The sequence below is a fragment of the Babylonia areolata genome, chromosome 3 (genome assembly GCF_041734735.1).
Source record: "Babylonia areolata isolate BAREFJ2019XMU chromosome 3, ASM4173473v1, whole genome shotgun sequence".
NCBI lineage: Eukaryota > Metazoa > Mollusca > Gastropoda > Neogastropoda > Buccinidae > Babylonia > Babylonia areolata.
The window spans coordinates 13,300,640-13,319,591 of NC_134878.1; the positions used below are offsets into that span (position 1 = coordinate 13,300,640).

At 45.8% G+C, this 18,952-nt stretch overlaps 1 protein-coding gene across 1 annotated transcript in view; it reads left to right on the forward strand.

Moving 5' to 3' along the window:
* Nucleotides 1–18,952, forward strand: part of LOC143279738 (metalloprotease TIKI1-like) — a 230,590-nt gene that overhangs the window by 107,300 nt on the left and 104,338 nt on the right. The window lies entirely within an intron of this gene.

Here is an 18,952-nt window from a genome sequence, read left to right on the forward strand (position 1 = left end):
GAGAGAGAGAGAGAGAGAGAGAGAATGCTTGCGTTTGTCTGTCGGTGTGTCTGACTTTTTGTCTCTGTGTTTTTTGTGTGTTTTTTTTTTCTGTCTCTCTGTATTGTCTATTCTCATGAATTGTCAGTCTGTTTATATCTTTCCGTTTCACAGCTGTCTTTGTAAGTCTGTCTGTGTCTGTCTTATGTCTGTGTCTGTCTTATGTTTGTGTCTGTGTATGTATTGCAATGCCATTGTTTCCATTCACGGTTGTCTTCGTTTCCGATAAACATCGACGTCTTGAAAAAAAAACAACAAACCAACAAAGCAACGACAACAACAACCCCCCAAAAAAACAACAACAACAACAACAAAACAATAACAAAAACAAAACAAAACAAAACAAACAAACAAAAACAAACAACAAACAAAAACAACAACAACAACAACAACAACACAACAACAATAACAAACAAACAAGAAAAACCAAGAAACCCCCCCCCCAAAAAAACAAAAAAGCACAAACAAACAACCCAAAATACATTGATGTATTCACTTTCATAATTCCAATTTATTTCTTTCCTCCCCTCTCAATTCCCCTCCTTCTTCCCCTCTTACTGCTCCTGCATAAAATAAAATTTAAAAAAAAATCATTGAATTAGGTAAACTCAAAACCATCCAGACTGCCACCTGCTGAAATATAATGTCCATCAAGTCAGGTTATTCATAAGCAGGTAGATCGGAAACATATATACAATGTTAAGGAGTCACACATGTTCGTGTTTCTTTTTCTTGTCTGTGTTAACTTTTTTTATGCTCATTTCTTTTATTAATGCTGTCTGTTCATAACTGATTCGACGGGCGCAATCGCCGAGTGGTTAAAGCGTTGGACTGTCAATCTGAGGGTCCCGGGTTCGAATCACGGTGACGGCGCCTGGTAGGTAAAGGGTGGAGATTTTTACGATCTCCCAGGTCAACATATGTGCAGACCTGCTAGTGCCTGAACCCCCTTCGTGTGTATATGCAAGCAGAAGATCAAATACGCACGTTAAAGATCCTGTAATCCATGTCAGCGTTCGGTGGGTTATGGAAACAAGAACATACCCAGCATGCACACCCCCGAAAACGTAGTATGGCTGCCTACATGGCGGGGTAAAAACGTTCATACACGTAAAAGCCCACTCGTGCACATACGAGTGAACGCAGAAGAAGAAGAAGATAACTGATTCAACGGGTTGGTGTATCAAGCTGGTCTATCAGCATGTTTACTGGGTGGCAGATTGCCTGGTGAGAATTCTTTGCACACGTAAGATGTTTCTAGAAGTTCATAACCGACTGAACGGTAGCACTGATAAGACACTATGGGAAAGGAAATATAAACTTTTTTTTTTTTTTTTTTTTTTTTTAGTCGCCATAACGTGAAATGAACCAGCAAGGAAGCTTTAGAACACGAATTCGTATCAGCTCACGCAATTATTTATTTATTTTATTTTTTATTTTTGGTGATATGACCCTAAGTAGTTTCAGAACGTTTTCTCTGTTTTATCATATCGAAGATTTCACAAGTGCAGCGGTTGCTGGATTTTTCTTTCTTTGCTTTATGATTGTGTTCTTATGGTTTTCTCGTCATATCAAAGTGATAGGTGAAATGAACTGGTAGAGTGTAAAGAGTCATCAGAGAACAATTAACAATGGCATCATTCCTTTCGTTCAGAATCATTAATACCGAAGATTTGTAACGAGAGCTGTGCCAGGTACCAAAAAGAAAAAAAAAAAAAGAAAAAAAAAGAAAAGAAAAAAGAAAAGAAAAGAGGAAGGATATCATATTAGATACGCGACTTGAGAATTAAAAAGTACTGACAATTTGTGACAAACAGAAAATTATGTCTTTGATGAATAAAAGAAAGGTCTCAGCTAAAGAGGAAAAGAAAAAAAGTTAAGTAGAACTTCGGTAACAAAAAAAAGAAAGGCATAGTTGCCAACAGTGAAACCAGTTCAAGCAGGATATTCCCTCACAAAACGAATATCGCCAACCACTGCTGACATGCATCAGATGTTTGTCGTATAATCTATCGTGAAACATCAGATCCACCAGTCTTAATTTTGAAAAATATTGACAAAGTGACTAGGAAGAGGAAGCGAAAACACACAAAATAATGAATGGCCATTTCCAGCCTAATCGTTTGTCAAAAGCGTATTGGATTAAGCGAAAATCTCTTTGTGTCACACAATGAATTGCATGGCCGTTTTAACGGATGATGAAAATGACGACAACGACGATGATCCAACACACTTAATGCCAGAGTCACCAACCTCGGGTTGGGAGAGCCAGCAGGTACCGCCACTTTGTGATACTGACTTTGATGGATAGCAGCATTTGGAGTGATCCCCCCAAAATCCCCGCTAGGGGCCAGGCAGATCGCTGAGTATCTGTAATGGAGCTTCCTCCGTCTGTGTTTCGTTACTTCATTGAGAATCCCAACAACCGGCCACTGTAGCCGGATAGGTTCGCGTTTCGCTCTATCAATGTCGTTGTTCCCTTGTCAACCCGTTGATTAATAATGTCCCCCAATCCTTGGATAAAGTCCCTTGTGATGTGGTCGTTGATCTATATCGTAACATTTCCTAGCAAGGCTTGTGTGGTTGTGGCGTGGAGGTTACCAGTGTGCTGGACAGTTTGGGGTGCGGAGGAGAGGTCGGGGATGGGGGATGGGGGGTGGGGGGGCACGGGGGGCGGGGTATGCTGTCACGTCTTGAGTTATGGCGTCCCCACTACAGTGTCCTGTCAGATCTAATCATTCAAACTGCCCACCAGCACTGTCCAACGTTTCAGTACCCAAGGTCCAGTTTGTTTTCCAGTATATATATCACAGATTGATATGGGCTGGCCAACAGCAAAGTGAGAGCTGTATTCTGATTGGTTTCTTCATTGCAGTGGGAATTCATTTGCAGCTTGGACTTTTGTGAAGGACTATGACTCTCAAACCAGGAAGCAAGATTGCACTGGCTCCGAGTGCTGCAGCCTTGGGGGCTAGTTGGCTTTTGGGAACCATCCCAACGCCAACTGTCCTAAAATCCTCTTGGCCGAGAGAGTGGAGATGTAACCTGAGCAAGACATTCTCCATTAGAATCAAATTCTAGCGCAGACAGCTGGGACAGGAGTTGGCTCCTCTGCTGTTGTGATGGTCATAGTCGGACACGACTGACTATCATACATCATAATCAAACGTGGCAGTATCAGTAGCAGTATCAGTAGCTCAAGGAGGCGTCACCGCATTCGGATAAATCCATATACGCTACACCACCTCTGCTAAGCAGATGCCTGACTAGCAGCGTAACCCAACGCGCTTAGTCAGGCTTTAAGAAAAAAAAGAAAAAAAAGGAACACTAAAAAAAAAGAAGAAAAAAAGTTAAATAAATAAAATGAAATAAAAGAAAAGAAAAGAAATAATAATAATAATAAAAATAGATAAACAGATAATCAAACGTGGCAGTGTTGGCATTGATTGTGATTAAGTTTTAGACCGAGGGTTGTTGTTGCCTCGTTCGTCATTTATCAGATGGATTCCCCCCCGTCTCCTCGACGAAGGCGGCAGTACGTCGCAGGTCCTCCAGTCCTCCGTAGAGCTTCCAGGCCGCTGGGATTGGGTCGGGCCAGGTTTTCTCTCGGAGCGCTTGGTGGAGCGGGCAGGACTTCAGCAGATGTTCTGTTGTCTGGCTGCCTGTTCTGCAGGGGCACTGCTCTGTGTCGCAGACCGAGGGTTGTACCGATTGTGTTGATCCACTGTGACACAGTGCTGTCGCTCGGCTGCAGCAGTCTACTCAGGTCTGCTCTGTGCATGCTACAACACTCATTCAGTATAAGCACAACAACACGCACTCTGCGAAAAAGCAGACACACAAAAAAGGCACCGCTCATACTAATCAGTGTAAAACACATTCACGCATGCATGCATACACGCACGCGCGCACGCACACACACAAACACACACACACACTCTCTCTCTCACACACTCACACTCACTCACACACACACACACACACACACATCTCAACGCACGTCTCTCTCTCTCTCTCTCTCTCTCTCTCTCTCTCTCTCTCATAGCTATTTCTGTGGCAAGAACACGAATTTACTCTCAATCAACTCTTTAGTTTAAAGGCACGGGGGTAGCTAGCTTAACTGGGAAGCTTTGATTTAGAGGAGTCTCAACAGGGGGCAGCAAAATAATGATGTCATAATTATGACGGGTCGCGGTGGCCCAGTGGTTAGAGAGCTGAATTCAGGCCCACCTTCCCTGAGTTCCCTTCCTCTCCGTTCGTGGGCTGCAACTCCCACGTTCACTCGTATGTACACGAGTGGGCTTTCACGTGTATGACCGTTTTTACCCCGCCATGTAGGCAGCCATACTCCGTTTTCGGGGGTGTGCATGCTGGGTATGTTCTTGTTTCCATAACCCACCGAACGCTGACCTTGATTATAGGATCTTTAACGCGCGTATTTTGATCTTCTGCGTGCGTATACACACGAAGGGGGGGGGGGGGGGGTTCAGGCACTGGCAGGTCTGCACATAATGTTGACTCGGGAGATCGGGAAAAAAATCTCCACCCTTTATCCACCAGGCGCCGTTACTGAGATTCGAACCCCGGACCCTCAGATGGAAAGTCCAACGCTTTAACCATTCGGATATAGCGCCCGTCGCAGAAGATCAAATACGTACGTCAACTAAAGATCCTGTAATCCATGTCAGCGTTCGGTGGGATATGGAAACAAGAACATACCTAGTGTGTGTACACTCCCGAAAACGGAGTATGGCTGCCTACATGGCGTGATTTCAAAATTCACAATAAAGAAAAAGGTCGTACACGTAAAAACGTTACATGTCTGTACGAGTGTGTTTGTGACCGAAACCTGACTGAATTTCACAGGAAACGAATGATGAGCTCCCAAATGGAGTCTCAGTCGGCTCGGCTCTGCCCACGTAGGCAGCCTGTTGTGTAAATGACACCGTCTCTGCAACGGGCTAAGAGCTTGGTCTCTGACCGAGGATAGGCGCTTTGTAAATATCTATAACTCATCATATCATGCATATCCATGTATCGATAAATGCACAAGTAAATGGATCTACAGCAAAAACCAGTGTTGTCTTCATGTGGCGTCATTGTTGTGTGGTGTTAGAGAGTGAGATAGAGAGTCTCACTACAAACGTTTGATTTTTTTCCAAGGGGGCATCAAGAGAAATATATATTTAATATAATAGCTTATATCTAAAAGGGAACACAGCATCGGGCGAAATGTTCGGAATGTGGAGGGGGCTGAAAGGAGAGAGAGAGAGAGAGAGAGAGAGAGAGATCAGAACAGAATTCAGAATTTTATTCAGTAAGGCTAAAGCCCCATATTTTTTTTTAAGGGGGTGCCGTGAACATGAATCACTTATTGGAAAACATTATCATGCACGAAACAGTAAGAGAGAGAAGAGATACAGACACACACAGACACACAGACACACACACACACACACACACACACACACACAGACACACACACACACACACACACACACACACACACACACACACACACACACACACACACACACACACACACACACACACACACACACACACACAAAACCACAAAAAGTTGCCTCCGTTTAAAACACAAAAAAAAAAGAAAAAGAAAAAAAAGAACAAGCCCCCTCTTCACCTGTCACTGCCAGACCAATCCCCTCTCAACCATCTCCTTCATTATACACCCGACAGTCACGCTGTCAGGCGAGGGGAGAAAAAAAAATCCCTCTTCCCTCTCCCGCCTCTCTCTCCCCCCCCCCCCCAACCCCCCACTCCCCCTTCCCCTTCGCGATCCTGTCAGTGTCAGTGTCAGTGTCAACCACCCAAGTATCACCATCACCACGCCCCCACCCCCTACTCCTCACCCTACCCTCCCGTTCCCCACCACCCTTTCCCCCCTCCTCTCACCACCACCACCACCACCTCCCCACTTCCTCTCTGTCCCTCCCCCACCCCCACCACCACCCTGCAACCCTTCCACATATACATACTCTTACTATACCCCGTCTACTCCTGCGCGTCTGCACGCGCAACACTCAGCTTATATCACAGATTGACATAAGTTTTACAGTTGGGCCAACAGCAAAGTGAGAGCTGTATTATCAATGGTTTCTTCATTGCGATAGGAAGTCATTTGTAGCTTAGTCTTTTGTGAAGGAATTATAACTCTCAACATGGAGACAAGATTGCACTGGCTCTTTGCTGCTGCAGCCTTAGGGGGGGGGGGGGGGGGGGGGGGTGCAGTTGGCCTTTGAGAACCATCCCAACGCCGACTGTCCTCAAAACCCTCTTGGCCGACTAGGGCAAGACACTCTCCACTTCAGTCAAATTCTAGCCCGGATAGTCCGAACAGCATTTCCATCCTCTGCTGTTCTGACAGTCATAATCGAACACGACTGACGGTCACACGTGTGTGCAGTGTGTTAACCTTTGCTACCTGACCTCCATGACGTACCATGCTGTTGCCGAGTTGTCAGTGCTTTTGAGCCAATGAACGAAAGCTTGTAGCATCACGTGACACTTCCTTTTTATGTCTCATGCCGCAGTCCTCGTGCATCAACTAGCGGAGCTGATTGGCTCTTGCTTGGGCCTGTTCACAGGTATGTGTTCTGTCGGATCAGACAGTTCAAAGGAGTTGTCACTACTGTAGGAGGAGCTGGATCAGCAGGGCCTTGGGGGGGTGGGGGTGGGGGGTGGGGGGGAGATGAGTGTGGGAATCGGGGAGAGGGGGGATGGGGAGGAACAACAACAACAGCAACAACAATAATAATAATATAATCATCATCATCATCATCATCATCACTCACATATACTTCTTCTACTACTACCACTACTACTGGAGTGATGGCCTAGAGGTAACACGTCCGCATAGGAAGCGAGATAATCTGAGCGCGCTGGTTCGAATCACGGCTCAGCCGCCGATATTTTCTCCCCCTCCACTAGGCCTTGAGTAGTGGTCTGGACGCTAGTCATTCGGATGAGACGATAAACCGAGGTCCCGTGTGCAGCATGCACTTAGCGCACGTAAAAGAACCCACGGCAACAAAAGGGTTGTTCCTGGCAAAATTCTGTAGAAAAATCCACTTCGATAGGAAAAACAAATAAAACTGCACGCAGGAAAGAATACAAAAAATGTGTGGCGCTGTAGTGTAGACGTGCTTTCTCTATGGAGAGCAGCCCGAATTTCACACAGAAAAATCTGTTGTGATAAAATGAAATACAAATACTACTGCTACTGCTGCTGCTGCTATTGCTGCTTCCCATACTGAGTACCGGGTAGTGTTCCTGGACAGAAGACCCGTGTGATCGCCGTACGATAGAGTTTACGAGTGTCCAGCCCCGAACCGGGAGGCAGTCCTTTATTAGAATTATCATCACTGTTCCGTCCATGCCAGTGCCTTCCCAACGGGACTTTCTTCGTTCGGAACATTGTAGCCTATGTTTTCGATTCGATTTGGAGAGAGAGAGAGAGAGAGAGAGAGAGAGAGAGAGAGAGAGACAGAGAGAGACAGAGAGAGAGAAGGGGAGAGAAGGAGAGAGAGAGAGAGCTTGAGAGGGAGAGAGAGAGAAGGGGAGAAAGAGAGATATCGATAGAGAAGGGTAGAGAAGGGGAGAGAGATAGAGAGAAGGGGAGATAGACAGATATATATAGAGAGAGAAGGGGAGAGAGAGATAGATGAAGGAGAGAGAGAGAGAGCTTGAGAGAGAGAAGGGGAGAAAGAGAGAGAGAGAGAGAGAGAGAGAGAGAAGGGGAGAGAGATAGAGAGAGAAGGGGAGAGACAGACACACACACACACACACACACACACACACACACACACACACACACACACAGATTTCTGTTGAATTGGCGCTGGAGCAATCGGACCACGCGTTCATGTATATATTGAGAAGTGTAACGAACTTGTTGGGTTGATAAAAAAAAAAAGAAAAAAAAGACAGCTTAAAAAAAACCCACAGTTGTTTCTGTTATTTTGATGTTGAAAAGACAGAATTTTTTCAAAACTGCGTTTTTGTTTTGTTTTTGTTTTTGTTTAATTTTATTTTTTGATTATACGTCTGAGCTAATGTGATCACTGCATATTATCATCCATATTCAGCTGTACAGAGTAACAGTAATGGCCTATTATACAGAAAATGCGTGTGTGGACATTATTTTAGAGAAACACGTACCACATAATCCAAGACCACGAAGGTGAATCAGTTCCCTCCCTAAAACAATTGCCTTTCACCAGACGCCAACCAAACTATTCGTCGTCATTATCATCGTCTGTCGTCTTCAGTGGCCATTTCCTGCAGATGATAACGAATGCTAGGAGGAGTCCGAAAATCGTCCGAGGCATCCTTGCTGCGCGTTCATCAAGCTATCATCAAGAGAGACAAGTCGCCATTAACGGAGGCACTGAGTATGCGCGGAAATAGCCGGAAGCTGTCGTCTTCGTTCAGTGTCTGAGATGCCCTCTCCCAATCTCTCCACCGTTCAGTGGCAGTGATGCCCTTTGGTGTTCCTCTCCCCCGTTTAGTGCCATCGTGCCAGGATTGGCCTTTTTGGTCCAGTCATTGACAAGGGTAGGCATGGAGAATGGGGTTGGAGAGGGGGGACGGGGTGTGGATGGTGTGGAGGGGGGGGGGGGCGTTCTTGAACGACTGAACCGGTCTAATTACAAGCTCACACGCGCTCCCGTTGCTTGCAATTTACCCGAGCAGCCTTGCGCGGTCACGTGCTTGAACGCTGGATTTCATTGGCTGGAGATTATACGATGGGCCTGCTGTATGCGTTGGCATCGTCGTCGTGGCAATATTTGGTAACAACGTTGCTGGAGTTTGATCGGTAGTTGGTGCGAAAGGGCCCCGGGAAATCACGGCTGATACACAGCATGTATTCTTTTCTTCTGAATGGTTTTCAGACCATGGAAATGTCTGTGAAGGCCGGAATGTGGGGGCGTCAGATAATGCAAGAGTTATTTTCGCATGCGAGCCTACGTACGTTCGTGCACGCACATTCACCATCATGATGAGGATGCATGACGGAGTGAGAGAGAGAGAGAGAGAGAGAGAGGAGAGAGAGAGAGAGAGAGAGAGAGAGAGAGAGAGAGAGAACGAACAAACGAATCCTTTTTTATGAGGGAAGTGGAATAAGCATCCATACACTTTTTTTTTTACATCCAGCCCTCAGGGCAAAGATAAATGAAATCAAAATATTCACAAGATAACAAAAGGTTATAGAAATACATACATGACATTCAAATACACTCAAATGCACAATAACCATTTACAGGTACATAATCATGATGCCTGCATTCATGACACTAACTGTATATAAATATAGTAATGAGAGAGAGAGAATGAATGAATGAATGAATGAATGAATGATTTTCTTTTTAATTTCTGGGGGTAATAGAGTAAGCAAAGAATTGTCTTTTTTTTTAACCCAGCTCTCGAAAGGGAAAAATGTCAAACTGAAGAAAAGGTATGAAAAAAGACCACAAGAAATGAGTCATTGTTAACATTTTCATAGAAAGACGAGAAAAGAAACAACATTTGAACAAGTATCCTATTTATAACAAACAATAAGAGAGAGAGAGAGAGAGAGAGAGAGAGAGAGAGAGAGAGAGAGAGAGACATTGACGCAGCATTTTCCTCCAGATTAGATCCTCATTTTCAAACTTTATGCATGGGGCTCCTGCTCGTGTTACTGCCATCGCCCTAGTGGTTTTTGTTGTTGTTGTTGTTGGTTTGGTTTTTTGTTTCTTTGCTCTCTTATATTTTTGTTTCATTTAGAACATATTCTAGCTGTAATTATATCTTCATTGATCTTCTTCTTCTGCGTTCGTGGGCTGCAACTCCCACATTCACTCGTATATACACGAGTGGGCTTTACGTGTATCACTGTTTTTAACTCGCCATGTAGGCAGCCATACTCCGTTTTCGGGGGTGTGCATGCTGTGCGTGTTCGTGTTTCCATAACCCACCGAACGCTGACATGGATTACAGGATCTTTAACGTGCGTATTTGATCTTCTGCTTGCGTATACACACGAAGGGGGTTCAGGCACTGGCAGGTCTGCACATATGTTGACCTGGGAGATCGTAAAAATCTCCACCCTTTACCCATCTTTATTGATCGTTTTCGAATGAATGTTCTTTACTTACGCCACCCCTTCACTAAAAGAAAATCATATCACCCGGCTTACCGGCTTTGGCGTCGTTATCTATCGTAAACTTAGTTCGATAGCATCAGTCTTCACTTAAGACAGTGTTACCCAGAAGACTGAAAGAAACAGAGACAAGTCCACATCAATGCATTAAAAAAATTCATTAAAGGGTATGAGAAAAAGTGATTGTTTACTTGCTTTGACAAAACACATTTTTATTAATACGGCCCTTGCCTGAAAGGAAAAGAAAGGGGGAGGGAGAGACAGACAGACAGACGCAGAGAAAGAGACCCACACGGAAGGTTTTGACCTCTAATTAAAAACGCCTCCTGGTCAACTTCAAAACTGCTGACAGTGGCCTCCTAATCTTCCAGACAGCGAACTAAAACTCAGAGCGAAAACTCACCAAAAGTTCAGAGCGAAACTCACCTACTCAATTGATATAATCCGACTCCCAGAATTAAAGAAGTTGCCAGCTTGCAGTCCCCAACCCAACCCGCCCGCCCGCCCGCTCGCCCACCTACCTACTCACCCACCCCTTGTCCGCCTCTGGTTCTGACAAGAGCAAAGAGGGCCAGTCCCGCGTGACACTTGTTGATGATTCCAGACCATTCCACTTGATTGCCTGTCTGGCTTTCTCTCTCTCTCTCTGTCTGTCTGCCCGTCTGTCTCTCACCACCACCTCTCTCTCTCCCTCTCTCTCTCTCTCTCTCTCTCTCTCTCTCTCTCTCTCTCTCTCTCAAAGACCCAGAATTGTTTGGCCAAATAACAGGCTCATCCGTTTAAAGCGAAAGAGGCAGGGTCAGGCGATTTTTGACTCAACTTTTTTTTTCTTTTTTTCCCTCTCTCTCTGTCTTTCTTTTTCTTGATGGTGGGGTGGTGTGGGGGAGGGTTAGGTGATGGTGAGGGCAATCTTTGTAGGGGTGGCCGAAAAGAGGGAGGGTTGGGAGCCCCATGGCCTCTCTACCCCCTCGACCCCCACCCCTCCCCCCCCCACCCAGCCCCACCCCCACCCCACCTCTATCTCTCTGGCCCCCGCCGTTGGCCTGCCCTCGTTTATGAAAACGCCAGCGCCCAGCGAGACAGACCATTACGGCGCTTCTGACAAGGGAGAAAATTGGATAAATTGCCCCTTTATCCCGCTCCCGCGCCTGTGTTAATCAGTTTGTCAATCTGCCGACGCCTTGTCAATCGGCGCTTTCACTCACTGGAATTGGCGCTTGCCCCCTTTCCTCCCCCTCCGTCCCCCCTTAGCCCCCACCCCATCCCCCACTCCGACCCACTCTCCCCATCCTCTCTCTCTCTCTCTCTGCAGTTCGTTGTCTCTCACTCGCTCGTTTTGGCGGATCTTATAACAGTAACGATACTCCCCGCCAGCCTGCTAATTCCATTTCGTGCCAAGAGAGTTATCGGTATTGGTGGCGGGATTTTCTTCTTCTTGTTCTTCTTCTTGTTCTTTTTTTGTTTTCTCTCTTCCCTTCCTCCATCTCTATTTTCACCTCATCACTTGTTATTTTGTTTGCTTCTACTTTCTGTTTACCCGTCTTTTTTTTTATAATAATTTTGTTTTTCTTCATAAGAACTTCCATGTCAGCACCTTCTTATTTCTTTCTTTCTTTCTTCTTCTTTTTTGCGCTGTTTTAACTTCTCCTTCCTACTGTTATTGGTTTACTTATTTCTTTTTGTATTCTTCATCATCGTCACTGTCTTGTATCAGTTTTGTGTGCTTTCTTTTTCTTTTTGTTTCTCTCTCTCTCTCTCTCTCTCTCTCTCTCTCTCTGTGCTTCGTTCAAAGAGCCGCTGACACCTGAAAAATTGCATGCCTTTGACATTGAACACTTCTGTAGACTGGGGAGGGAGTCGCTTTACATACAGAGGCTTTGTGTACAGATTTCTGAATATGATTATGTTCTTTTTTGAATTGTACGCCTGTTTCGTCGCATCCACATGGACATCTTCGCCATGTTTCGCAGAACAGTTGCCAACTACAGGATTCACAGCACCTCGAAACGAGGGGTGTCAGTTTACGGGAACAAACGGAAGTGAGGTTTCATGCATTGCCAACTTTTGGTTCGCAACTTCCGTTCAGTTGGTTTCCACACTTCTTCTACACGTTCAAGCAAGGTTTCAGGCAATAGGGCTCCAGGACTCCAATCAGCTCCGTTTCTTGCACTGCTACACCCCTGTCTCCATCTTTTTTTAAATTTTTTATCGGTCTTCTTCTCCTCCCCCACTTGTTGTCTTCCTTTGTCACTGTATTTTGCTGTCAGTCTGTCTGTCTTTCTGTCTTTATGTCTCTTTCTTTGTCTCTATCTTGCTGAGTCTGTCTGTCTTTCTGTCTCTTTCTTTGTCTCTGTCTTGCTGAGTCTTTCTTTCTGTCTCTTTCTTTGTCTCTATCTTGCTGAGTCTGTCTGTCTTTCTGTCTCTTTCTTTGTCTCTGTCTTGCTGAGTCTGTCTGTCTTTCTGTCTCTTTCTTTGTCTCTATCTTGCTGAGTCTGTCTGTCTTTCTGTCTCTTTCTTTGTCTCTATCTTGCTGAGTCTGTCTGTCTTTCTGTCTCTTTCTTTGTCTCTATCTTGCTGAGTCTGTCTGTCTTTCTGTCTCTTTCTTTGTCTCTATCTTGCTGAGTCTGTCTGTCTTTCTGTCTCTTTCTTTGTCTCTATCTTGCTGAGTCTGTCTGTCTTTCTGTCTCTTTCTTTGTCTCTGTCTTGCTGAGTCAGTCTGTCTTTCTGTCTCTTTCTTTGTCTCTATCTTGCTGAATCAGTCTGTCTGTCTTTCTGTCTCTTTCTTTGTCTCTATCTTGCTGAGTCAGTCTGTCTTTCTGTCTCTTTCTTTGTCTCTATCTTGCTGAGTCAGTCTGTCTTTCTGTCTCTTTCTTTGTCTCTATCTTGCTGAGTCTGTCTGTCTTTCTGTCTCTTTCTTTGTCTCTATCTTGCCGAGTCTGTCTGTCTGTCTTTCTGTCTCTTTCTTTGTCTCTATCTTGCTGAGTCTGTCTGTCTTTCTGTCTCTTTCTTTGTCTCTGTCTTGCTGCCAGCCTCTCTCTTGTCTTTATTTTTGTGTCTGTCTCTCATCCCTTTCGATCTTTCTGGTTGTAATCTGTCTCTCTCTGTTTCGATCTGTTTCGCTGTTTTTCTGCCTGTCTGTCTCCAGTTGTTTGCAACAGAGGTGTTAAATATAATGCAGACAATCCTCTTATATATATATATATATATATATATATATATTATATATATATATATATATATATATAGAGAGAGAGAGAGAGAGAGAGAGAGAGGGAGAGAGGGAGAGAGAGGGATTTGTAACCAAAGCCCTTTGCTATCAGTATTACAGAGAAGACGAACCTGCATGCACTTTCTGTTTCTGGCAGAAGATTCGTAGCAGCAGACAGCCTGGGTGTGCTGGCTGATGCAGGAGACTTCACAGACTTCTGGAACAAAAGCACTGACTGCTTTAGACATGGCGATTGATGGCCGTGTGGATGCTGTACTGAGAACGACAGGTGTTCATTGGCATTTATCTTCATTAGCATTGTGTGTGTGTGTGAGGTTGTGTGTGTGTGTGTGTGTGTGTGTGTGTGTGTGTGTGTGTGTGTGTGTGTGTGTGTGTATGTGTGTGTGTGTGTGTTTGTGTGTGTTTGTGTGTGTCTATGTGTGTGTCTGTGTGTGTCTGTGTCTGTGTCTGTATATTTCCAAACTTTCTGAGAAGAGTGCATTTCTACTTTGTGGTGGATTTTTTAATGCATATTTTCACGTGTTTCTGCCATGGTACATTGCTGCGAAACGGGGCCCATTTTTATAAGATTCACATTGTTTGTTTCCATGACTTGTTGAGTTGTTTGGGTTTTTTTGTGCGCTTTTAGTCGTCTTCTTCGAAGGACTAGAACTCAGTCCGCCACCCACATGCATGCTAGCTGGGGGAAGGTGTAATCACTGTAATCGAGAATTGAACCTCTCTCTCTCTCTCTCTCTGACTCTCTCTCTCTCTGTCTGTCTGTCTTTCATACTCACTGTCTGTCTCTCCAGCGAACCCTTTCACTCTTTCTCTCTCTGTCTCTGCCACTCTCTGTCTTTCTCCCAAGTCTTATTTATCTATCTCTCTCTCACACACTATCTATCTATCTATCTGGCTGTCTATCTATACCCTCCTGTCCGTTTCGTCTTTCTCTCACTCAACCCCCCCCCCCCCCCTCGCCTCCTCTCCTCCCCGATCCCCCCCACCAGCGAGTATTTTTGGAACTGTCGACATAACAGAAACGACTTAACTAATACTTGCAAGCAATGAACTGGACACCTACGTGACATAACATAACACAGGACGGGATGTGATGGAGGCAAGCAAGCAACCACTCGTGCGTAACGCGGACAGAGTCAATGTACACAAGTCAACGACTCACACTACAGTTGTTTTTAGACTTGTTCAGTCAAGCGGCGCGTTCCTTCCGGTCTCTGTGTGTGTGTGTGTGTGGGGGGGGGGGGAGGGGGGGGTGCGGGTGAGGGAGATAATGACACCTGCCTCACACACGATAGGTACAACTTGATCAATGGACACAATTATTATAATCATTATTGTTATCTTATAGCTCGCCCACGCGACTCACAGGCATTGTATCCATGGGCACTGTTCCCAGTTTAGAACGAAATTCCCTGTGGTGTTTCGCCGCCTGTTTGGGTTGCTGCTGCTTCCTGTGAGTGATGGCTGGTGATGACGTCTTTGGGGCTAGTTTTTTTTTGGTCCCTTGTCTATGGGATGTTGTTTTTTGGACTTGGGGTTGTTTGGGGGGTCATCTGGTGATGTGTGTGTGTGTGTGTGTGTGTGTGTGTGTGTGCGTGTGTGTGTGTGTGTGTTTGCTTGAACTGTTATTCATGCTGTGACTTGGCCTTTCCCGTTACCGTTTTTTTGATATTTTTGGCGGTGTCACATGTGTGGGTTATTATTACGCCTGACTTGTTGTTGGTACGGTTAAGGGGTAGGAGGTAAAGAGGTGGATAGAAGTCAGAGAATATGTGGGGGTGGGGTGGATGAGATGGTGCGTGTGCGTGCGTGTGAGAGTTCGTGCGTAAGCGACGGACAGAAATATAATGCATTACGTGCTTGATTGGCGAACAAGTTTTCTCAACTTTTTTTTTGTTTGTTTTACAATGGCCATGTGATTGTGCTTCTCTCTCTCTCTGTCTCTCCCTCTGTCTCTCTCTGTCTCTGCCTCTCTGTCTCTCTCATGTTAATGTAGCCATGCTTACCGCGAGTGCGCGCGCACGCGTGTATGCGTGTGTGTGTGTGTGTGCGCGCGCGCGCGTGTGTGTGTGTGTGTGTGTGTGTGAGCGCCGGCCCGTGCGTTTATGTTGGAATTATTCAAGTTTGCAAACTCTAATGTTTAAAACGATACCCCTCTTGAGGGGCTATATTGCTATATTATAGATAATAAAAATGCCATTGGGGTCAAGAGTCTGTCTGTGTCTATCTGTCTGTCTGTCTCTCTCTTTCTCATTCGTCTTTTTCCCCTCACCACCCCCCTTTCTCTCTAAAACCCCCACCCCCCCGACCCCCTCCCCGCGCCCCAAACTCTCTCTCTCACACACACAGCCACTCCCAACGAATGTATTTTGAGAACAATCGACACATCGTCTGTGACACTGTACTGGGTGCCACTGGCACTACTAAAAAAAAAAATAATGGACTGTCAGATCTGGAAGCAAACCCACCCGCTCATGCGGATAAAATGAGTACAGCCAGCAAACGACTCGTACTAAACGATATTATGCCTTTTTTTGTGTGTGTTCGACCATACCGGCCCCTTATTTAGGATCTAGGCAGATGGATTAATTAAAAGAAAATTAAATAAAGGAAAAAACAAAGAAAAAAAAAGAGTGAATCCCGTCCACGTCTCTACGCAGTCATTGTGTTTTATCCCCGTGGTGAGTGTCCCGATTTAGAATTCGTCCTAGTTACAATTGCCCCGATTTGGGCTGCTTCCTTTTCTGCTGCGGAACTGTGTGAGCCTTGGCCAAAGGGATGATTAAGCGCTTATAGTTTTTAGAGGCGTTTGATTGGCTGAGAGCGGGTGGGCCCGTCTTTTCACCGTTAGCCGCGCGAAATTTGGCCAAGCAGAGCAAACCAATAGGCCTAGTTTGCATCAGTTTGACATGGTAAGTATATTTAACACCAAACATGGAGTATAATACAAACTCCTCCTATTGTTTTTAACTTGGGGGAGGTGGGGAAGGGGGTGGGGTCGTTTTGGGGGTCAACTGTTCAATTATATATATATATTTTTTTTTTTACGCTTGAGGCTGTGTTTGTGTCGTGTTTAAGTTGTTGCGTGACTTTTTGTTTTGTTTTGTTTTTGTTTTTGTTTTGTGGGGTGGGGGGTTACTGTTTTTGTTGTTGTTGTTGTCTTTATGGATGTGGTTGAGCCCGTTATTTCTACGCCTTATAGTTGTTTGCAGGGCAGTGTGTGTGTGGGGGGGGCTATGGGCTAGGGGGGTGGGGGTGGGGGGTAGCGGGGTTTGAAGAAATCAGGGGTTACCGGTGACAGAGGAGGAGGGGTTGTTGTTTTTTTCTTTCTTTTTTTTTGTGTTTGGTTTAAACAGTATTTTATTTGGAACATGTCACAATACAACACAGATATCGATGAACAGGACAATAAGAAAATCTAATATAAAGTCCTGCCCTGATACATGTACATACGGAATATGTGACGGATGTCATCATAACTAGAAGTTAAGACGTGATCATACATGAGTTTTGAACAAAACTAAGCTGAGATTTGTTTTGTTTTTTTGTTGTTGCTGTTGTTATTTTTTTATTTTGTTTTATGATATGCGTGTTTATATGCGTGCGTTTGTGGATTCGTGCATGCCTGCGTGCGTCCATATGCGTGCATGTGTGTGTGTGTGTGTGTGTGTGCATACCTGCGTGCGTGCATGTGCGTGCATGTGTGTGTGTGTGAGAGAGAGAGAGAGAGAGAGAGAGAGAGAGAGAGAGAGTGTGTGTGTGTGTGTGTGTGTGTGTGTGTTTTAGTGAGTGAGTGTTTTTCCATTCTTGAACATTTTCCCGTTTCATTATCCAAATAAAAGTGCTTGTCAGTGACTCCATGTTACACGAATATGAAGATGATAGTCATGTGCTTCCAAGCAGCTGTCTGTTGAAACGATATTCAGTGAACTTGAGAGAGAGAGAGAGAGAGAGAGAGAGAGAGAGAGAGAGAGAGAGAGAGAGAGTTACAAACTAACTTGGCTACAGTTCATTTCTAAAAATCACTGTTCTTTCTTTCGCTGGCATTGCGACTTTGTGTCGTTTTCTCTCATCTCTCTTACTCTCTCTCTCTACTACACTACACTTCGTTACACTAGACTACAGTACACTAGATTAGACTAGACAGCACTACACTACAATACCCTACCCCCTCCGCACCCCCCTCGCCGCCGCCCCCCCTCCCCCCCCCCCCCCCACACACACACGCACACCCACGCCTACCCCACTTCAACTCGCTTCCTCCACACCGTAGACTCCAACAAAAAGCCTCAACACCCAATTTCTTTAATCTTCTCTCTTACTTCTAACATCACCTCATCCTTCCCCCCGCCACACCCCCCCCCCTCCCCTCCATGCCCTGATTGGCCCCTTACCCTCATCACTTCCCCCCCCTCCACCTCCCCCTCCCCCTCCCCCATCCACACCCCCACTGTCCCCTCTGGTTATCCAACAAAGGCAGCGAGAGCGATAGTGTCAGCAGTAGAAAATGACGCCTCCCGTTACCAGAGCCACCTTTTTTGTTGTTGTTGTTGTAGAGGGGATGGAGGGTGGATATGGGGGGGGGGGGAGCTGGGGGGGGGGAGGTGTAGTGGAGACACCAGAGGGGGCGAGAAGTCCATCATCCTTGCCAGTCATTTTTCCTCCATTCATCATCTTCCCACCCTGGCTGGAAGATGGACAGCTGAGATGAGAGAGACGGCGGGACTGTAGTGGTAGAGGGAGACCACCGGAGGCGACGGGAGTGATTACCCTTTTACTGAAGTGTCATCTGGGGGCTTGGTGGGGGGTAGGGGGGTGGGGGTGGGGGGTCGGCGGCGGCGGGTGGGTGGGACGTGGGGGGTGGGGGTGGGGGGCAAAAGACTTGCTTGCCTGGTATGGACAGGGGGGTTGGGGGGTGGTTGGGTGGGTGGGGTAGGGGGTTCGGAAATGACTTGTGTTTAAATAAAAGGGATGATGAAGGAGGGGGGGGGGGGGGGGTGATGTTTTCTTCTTCTGCTTCTTGGTTTGACGTCACATCTCGCGTACAACTCAGCAAATTCTGAGTATTGTTTATGTTTTTGTTGTTGTTGTTGTTGTTGTTGTTGTCGTCGTCGTTGTTGTTGTTGCTTTGGAAAACAGATCCAAGCTCATGTAGATTCAAACCGTGGCCAGACATTCCAGCCTGTAGAAAAAGCGAAAAGCTCGCCAAACGCACGCACGTGCGCGCCTACATTGCATGATACTGTTGGCTTGTGCTCGCCACCATCGCGTGATATTGGCTTATTCAAGTATCAAACCTAATCTCTTAACTTAGATGATTTTGCCACACTTAGTGAAGAACAAGTAAACGAGAAGGCACACTCACAACCCTCCCACCCCCTTCCCCCACCCCCACCCTAGCCACCACCCGCTACTACTATCACTACCACCACCACCACCACCACCCCAACCATAGCCACCACCCGCTACTACTATCACCACCACCACCCCACCACTACCCCACCCCATCCCCTATTTAC